Genomic DNA, 7153 nt, shown 5'->3' with positions numbered 1-7153 from the left:
AGGTATAACTTCCTGTCACTTCAACAACAGCCCCCCCCCCCCCGAAAAAGACAAAAAAAGGAAATACCTATAGTGAACATGCAGTTAGCAGTATTAAAGTTAATGTAAGATATAAATCTGGTCTCTATTTCATGAAACTACTCATTAAGGTTTTTGGGCATAGAGAGAAGGATAAAAAATCTTGCGTTCAGCATTGCTATGCTTTCAAAAAACAGCTAACAGTATGAAATTCTGCCTTAGGCCATTAAACTGATAGAAGTAAACCACTGTCAATGTGTTTTTACAGCTCCATGTTTGTTCTGGAAGGAACATACAACTATTGCATTCAAACTCTGCAAATGCTTACAGGTAAAATGTGGCAAATCTGGCATTATGTGAAAAATGGTTGACTAGCTTTTTCTATCCAGAAAGCTCTATAGTCTTCAAGGACTGGGTTTTGGGGTTTTTTTTTTTAATGTTTATTTTTGAGGGAGAGAGAGAGAGAGAGAGAGAGAGAGAGGGATGGGCAGAGAGAGAGGAAGACACAAACTGAAGCAGGCTTCAGGTTCCAGGCTGTCAGCACAGAGCCCTACGCGGGGCTCGAACCCAGGAACCATGAGATCATGACTTGAACTGAAGTCAGGCACTTGACCAACTGAGCCACCCAGGCACACCCTCCCCCCCGCCTTTTTTTCTTCAAGGACTGGCTTTAAAAGAGGAATTAATGGCTGCCTTTATTTTGCATTCTAAAAGAATTTTCAGTCAGAGAAGTCACACATCTTCCCATGTACTAATAACAAAGTTTGGTAAAGCTGGACTTTTAAAAACTTGTCTTTTTTAAAAATTGCAGTAAAATACACATAACAAAACTTATCATCTCAACCATTTTTGAGTGTGCAGTTTAGCAGTGTTAAGTATATTCATGTCGTTTTGCGACCAATCTCCTGAACTTTTGCATCTTACAAAACTGAACCTCTACACTCATCGAACAATAACAACCCGTTTTCCCCTTCCCCCAAGCCTCTAGCAACCACCATTCTGCTTTCTAGGAGTTTGATTATTCTAGATACCTCACAGAAACAAAATCATACATTACAATTTTGTGACTTGGTTTTTTTAGCATAATGTCCTCAGGGTTCATGCACATCGTAGTATGTGTCCGAATTTCTTTCCATTTAAAAAACTTCAGTCTTCTATTGTATTGTTGTAAAGCCCTATTTCGGGCTACTTTGGCATCAATGAGAAGGAAGAGAGAAATACTGTTTTGAAGCAGTGTCCTCGTAATCAACTCTTAAGTAAACTATGCAAATATGTACATGTACAGGGTATGTGTGTCTACATTATAATGAACACTTACCGAATAATGAAGTAAAGAGATATTCAGAAGCAACCTTTAATACTTTATATATTTTTTGAAGATCTAATTGACTTTATTAAACAATGGATGAATCGGACAGCACTTCATCTGGCAAGTGGAGAGGCACTCCCCAAACTTTAATACTTTAAATAATGCAAGGATTTGCTATGTGGAGAGGAGAGACACTAAAAACCTGAAGCATCCCATCACAGACATGTCCCACCACCTCCCCAAAAGGGCAGTATAGAGACTGCGTTTTTTCTGCCCATAGGTGGCCAACCAAGAATGAAGGTCTTGGTAACCCTGCTTCCTCTACAGACTTCCTTTTCTGTAAAGTTTATATGGAGGAGAGTGGTCTCAGGGTTCCAACAGAGTTATTAAGGGACACCTGTGTTTCCAAAACTTATCAGCAATTCATAGCTTTGTGCATAATTAGTCCATTAGCCTGTTCAGGATATGAAAAAGAAAATTCATCAGTTGATCAATTATGAATTGTTAGATTGAATTCTGTGCAATTGCCAATATTTTACTGTTTTGACATACAAAAACAGCCCTTCCACATCGTTCAGCTTAATAAAATCCTACTTCTTATTTTCTTCATCTCTCAGAGAATTAATGAAAAATGCGTGTTATTGTAAAACAAAAATCATAACTAAGCAACAGAATCAGGACACCTGGTTTGCATCCTGGCTCTGTCTCTTTGTGGATGTGTGGACTTGGGCAGTCCTAACCTTCCTGGGCCTACTCACAGGTAAAATGCAGGTAAGAATTCCACTCTCTGAGGGTGGGGAGGTGAGATAAGATACTTCAAGTGCTTTTTTTTTTTTTTTTTTTTTTTGCCTTTTTTTATTTGAGAGAGAGAAAGAGAGCGAAAGCAGGGGAGAGGGACAGAGGGAGAGAGAGAGAGAATCTCAGTCTCCAAGCTCACAGTGGAGCCAAGGTGGGGCTCGATCCCATGACCCTGGTGGGATCATGACCTGAGCCGAAATCAAGAGTCTGATGCTCAACCGAGTGAGCCACCCAAGATACTTCAAGTGCTTAGCAGAGTGCCTGGCACTTAGTAAGCTCTCAATTACTGCTATGATAGCAACAAAAATTTAAAAAGTTTCACAGATGATGGCTTCTATAAGGTACAGTAATTTTGAATATGAGGACTGGACTCCATTTTGCTAGTCTAAGCGGAGAGACTCTGAAATCGCCGCGAAGCACAGCAACGACCACAACACTCGCGGTGAGTTCCCAGCACATACCCCAGCATGTACCGCTCTCCTTTCTGGAGCACATGTCCTCCAGAGATGGAAGTGCCAGAATGGCCTCTCAATGCTGATTTTTGTGCACTTCCGGTGAGAGAATGGCCTAGACTATAAGGACGAAAGGACTCTCAGTTGCGGTTTTTCAGCTTTCTGCCTCTCTGGAAATCAGTTGGCTTCTGCTTGCTCCATTTACTGTGTACCAGCCAATACAAAATGAAATGCTCATGTTGTAATTTAAAAATTAAGCATGTCCCAGGGGATAGCCACGCGGGATGCGCATCAGTATTGTAACAAATGATCTGCGAGTCCAGTCACAGGAATGGTTTAGAATGAATCTGCTCCTCACTCCTCAAAGGCCTCAAGCCCTCTCAGAAGTCAGAACTTGTCAAATGAGGAAATGAAGAAACTGCATCACATTCAGCTAACTGCTTCATTTGTGGCATAGGGCAGGGCTACATTTTCTCACTGAGGCCCTTTGTGTTAGCTTAGCACTCATATTAGTATATTACAGGACTGTGGAGGCAGGGTGCCACAGTCATTAAGGGGAAGAGTCTCTCTAATGGGCCTGGGTTTGATTTGGCCTCGCCACTTACTAGCTGTGTGATGCTTTGCGAGTTATTTGACCTTTCTCTGCCTCTATTTCCTTAGCTGTAAATTCGAGAAAATAATGGAACCTATCTCATTATTGGCTGTTGTCAGGATGAAATGACTATATTCAAAGCACTTAGAAAAGTGCTGACAAACAGCAAGTATATTACAGGTGTTTACTCCTATTGTTGCTTCTTTCTCATTTACACTTTTAATGTGGAGACAGATCCAGCTATATATAATGTAAATTTTTAATCTTTCTTTTTTTTTTTTTTTTTTTTTAAGTAGGCTTCAGGCCCAGTGCAGAGCCAGCATGGGGTTTGAACTCACGACCCTAAGATCAAGACCTGAGCTGAGATCAAGAGTCGGATGCTTGGGGCACCTGGGTGGCTCAGTCAGTTAAGTGTCCAACTCTTGATTTCAGCTCAGGTCATGATCTCACGGTCCTGGGATAGAGCTCCACCCACAGTGCACAGTTTGTTTAAGATTCTCTCTCCCTCTTCCTCTGCCCCTCCCCCACTCACATTCTCCCTCTCTCTGTGTCAAAAAAATAAAAAAGAAAAAGAATTTCATTCCTTTTTACAATTTTTTAAAAATGTTTATTTATTTTTGAGAGAAAGAGAGACAGAGCATGAATGGGGCAGGAGCAGAGAGAGAGGGAGACACAGAATCCAAAGCAGGCTCCAGGCTGTCAGCACAGAGCCAGACGTGGGGCTGCAACTCGTGAACCGTGACATCATGATCTGAGCTGAAGTCGGACACTTAACTGACTGAGCCACCCAGGTGCCCCAGAATTTCATTCCTTTTTATGGCTAAATAATATTCCATTGAGTGTATATACCATATTTTGTTCATTCATCTCTTGATGGATGTTTACATTAATTAATTCCATCTTTATTGTGAATACTACTGCGTTAAACATTGATGTACAAGTATCTGTTTGAGTACTTGTGTCAATTGTTTGGAGTGTCTGCTTAGAAGAAGTGTAATTCCTGGGCTATGTGGTAATTGTATATTTCATTTTTTGAGGAGCTGCCTGCCGTACTGGTTTCCACGGTGGCTACAATACAATTTTACCTTCCTGCCAACAATGCATAAGTGTTCCAATTTCTCCACATCTTTGCTGACACTTATTATTTTCTTCTTTAAAAAATTTTTATAACATGGGGCACTTGGGTGGCTCAGTCAGTTAAGTGTCCGACTTCAGGTCAGGTGATAATCTCACGGTCTGTGAGTTCAAGCCCCATGTGGGGCTCTGTGCTGATAGTTCAGAGCCTGGAGCCTGCTTTGGAGTCTGTGTCTCCCTCTCTCTCTCTCTCTCTCTCTCTCTCTCTCTCTCTCTCCACCTCCCCTGCTCACACTCTGTCTCTCTCGCTCTCTCAAAAATAAATAAACATTAGGGGCGCCTGGGTGGCGCAGTCGGTTAAGCGTCCGACTTCAGCCAGGTCACGATCTCGCGGTCCGGGAGTTCGAGCCCCACGTCAGGCTCTGGGCTGATGGCCTAGAGCCTGGAGCCTGTTTCCAATTCTGTGTCTCCCTCTCTCTCTGCCCCTCCCCCATTCATGCTCTGTCTCTCTCTGTCGCAAAAATAAATAAATGTTGAAAAAAAAATTAAAAAAAAATAAATAAACATTAATAAAATAAAATTAAAAATAAAATTTTAACAGCCATCCATTAGGATGTGAAGTAGCATGTCTTTGTAGTTTTGGTTTGCATTTTCCTAATGATTGCTGACGTTGAGCATCTTTTCATGTGCTTATTGGCCATTTGCATATCTTCTTTGGTAATTTTTTACATACAGATTTCCTAAGTATTACCCCTAAGTAATATTAATGAGATTTAATCTATTACCATACAATAAGTTCCTTTTACTATGCCTACTACACCGTATGTTTGCCTGGCATAGTTAATAACAACCCCAGCAAGGTGCTGTATTCTATTCCTCACTCAGCCAATTATGGTTGAGATGGCCAAGATGACAATGGTAAGGAAGTCTCTTGAGTGGAGGGAGTCAAAAGGGGAATTTTCCGGGCGGCCCAAGACTGAAACTTGTTCTCTTCCTGCTGAAACTCTTCCAGTTGCCATAGCCCTTGCAGAAGGCGATTGACGGCTGCCAGAATTCAGGGGCATTTCTTGGCAGCTGTAGCAAGGGTTTTGCAGAATTAGAGTCACATATATTATAACAAGAGCCTTAAAAGTACAGTTCTTGGATACGCTGCACTTTAAATCTGCACTCTGAGCCATTTCCCACAGGGGAAAAAAGGACTCCCTGCAAGGAGGGCTGCTGCTCTGACAATAGAAAGTGATGCAATCATCACTGGATACAGAACAGATCTGAAGACAGGTACAGGCAGATCTGAAGACAAACAGACAAGAGAATGGCTCAGAACCAAGGCAGATACATTTCCCTTAGCCACAGCTGCCTTAAGGTCTCACCAATATCTAAAGGATATAGGACTCCAGATTAATTTCTTCATAAATTTATTTCTCAAATATAAACATGCACCTACTATGTGACAGATGCTGTTTTAGGCTCACAGTGGTGAACAAAACAATTCCTTAAAATCTTAGCACTTACATTTTATTGGAAGAGGTAGAAAATAAATGAGCAAAAATATATGCTTGAGGGCGCCTGGGTGGCTCAGTCAGTTGAGCATCTGACTTCAGTTCCGGTCATGATCTCACAGTCCATAAGTCCGAGCCCCGCATCAGGCTCTGTGCTGACAGCTAGGAGCCTGGAGCCTGCTTCAGATTCTGTGTCTCCCTCTCTCTCTCTCTCTGCCCCTGCCCACTCATGCTCTGTGTCTCTCTCTCAAAAGTAAATAAACGTTAAAAAAATGAAAAATAAGGATGTGAGGGCGATCTGGCTGCGACATCTGTCACCCCATTGATCGCCAGGGTTGATTCGGGTGATCTGGCTGGCTAGGTGCGTGTCGCCTTCCTCCCTCACCGCTCCATGTGCGTCCCTCCCGAAGCTGCGCACTGGGTCGAAGAGGACGACCTTCCCCGATAGAGGAGGACCGTTCTTCGGTCAAGGGTATACAAGTAGCTGCGCTCCCCTGCTAGAACCTCCAAACAAGCTCTCAAGGTCCATTTGTAGGAGAACATAGGGTAGTCAAGCTTCCAAGAAAAAAAAAGAAAGAAAAAGAAAAAGAAAAAAAAATGTTTCAGCTGGAGATAAGTACTATGCAGAAAATAGAAAAAATTAGAATCATATTTAATTATATCTGTAAATTACAACTCTATACTTACTGTATAGTTATACCTAAGCTATATACGCACATAGATTATTTCGTAATATGGGATTCAATAATCTCAACTAATCTTCCTCTTATCTTTCAGAGCCCTAACTAAAGAATGTCTACAAGTATTAAAGAGAATAATCTGAACCCAAAAGAGCCAGCCTATGACAACAACATGCGTGCCAACCAAGCAACACTCTCAGAATGGAGCTTGATATGAAAAATAATCAAGTAGAAGATGCACTGCTAAGTGAGAAAGGAACAATTTGAAAATAAAAGAGTCGGTTAAGCGTCTGACTTTGGCTCAGATCATGATCTCGTGGTTCGAGCCCCATGCTGGGCTCAGTGCTGACAACTCAGAGCCTGGACCCTGCTTTGGATTCTGTGTCTCCCTCTCTCTCTGCCCCTCCCTTGCTTACGCTCTGTCTGTCTCTCAAAAATAAACATTAAAAAAAATTTTTTTTAAATAGTAAAAAAGAAAATAAAAGAGTCAAGGGGTGCCTGGGTGGCTCAGTTGGTTAAGCATCCAACTTTGGCTCCGGTCATGATCTCACGGTTCTGTGGGTCTGAGCCCCATGTCGGGCTCTGTGCTGACGGCTCAGAGCCTGGAACCTGCTTTGGATTCTGTGTCTCCCTCTCTCTCTGCCCCTCCCCTGCTTACGCTCTGTCTCTTTCTCTCTCAAAAATAAATAAACATTTTTAAAAAAGAAAATAAAAGAGCCAAGAAAATGAGA

Source organism: Herpailurus yagouaroundi, unplaced genomic scaffold (genome assembly GCF_014898765.1).
Source record: "Herpailurus yagouaroundi ecotype Mexico unplaced genomic scaffold, PumYag 141, whole genome shotgun sequence".
In the NCBI taxonomy this organism is placed as follows: domain Eukaryota; kingdom Metazoa; phylum Chordata; class Mammalia; order Carnivora; family Felidae; genus Herpailurus; species Herpailurus yagouaroundi.
The sequence above is the reverse complement of the archived record's forward strand: the minus strand, read 5'-3'. Positions refer to the sequence as shown.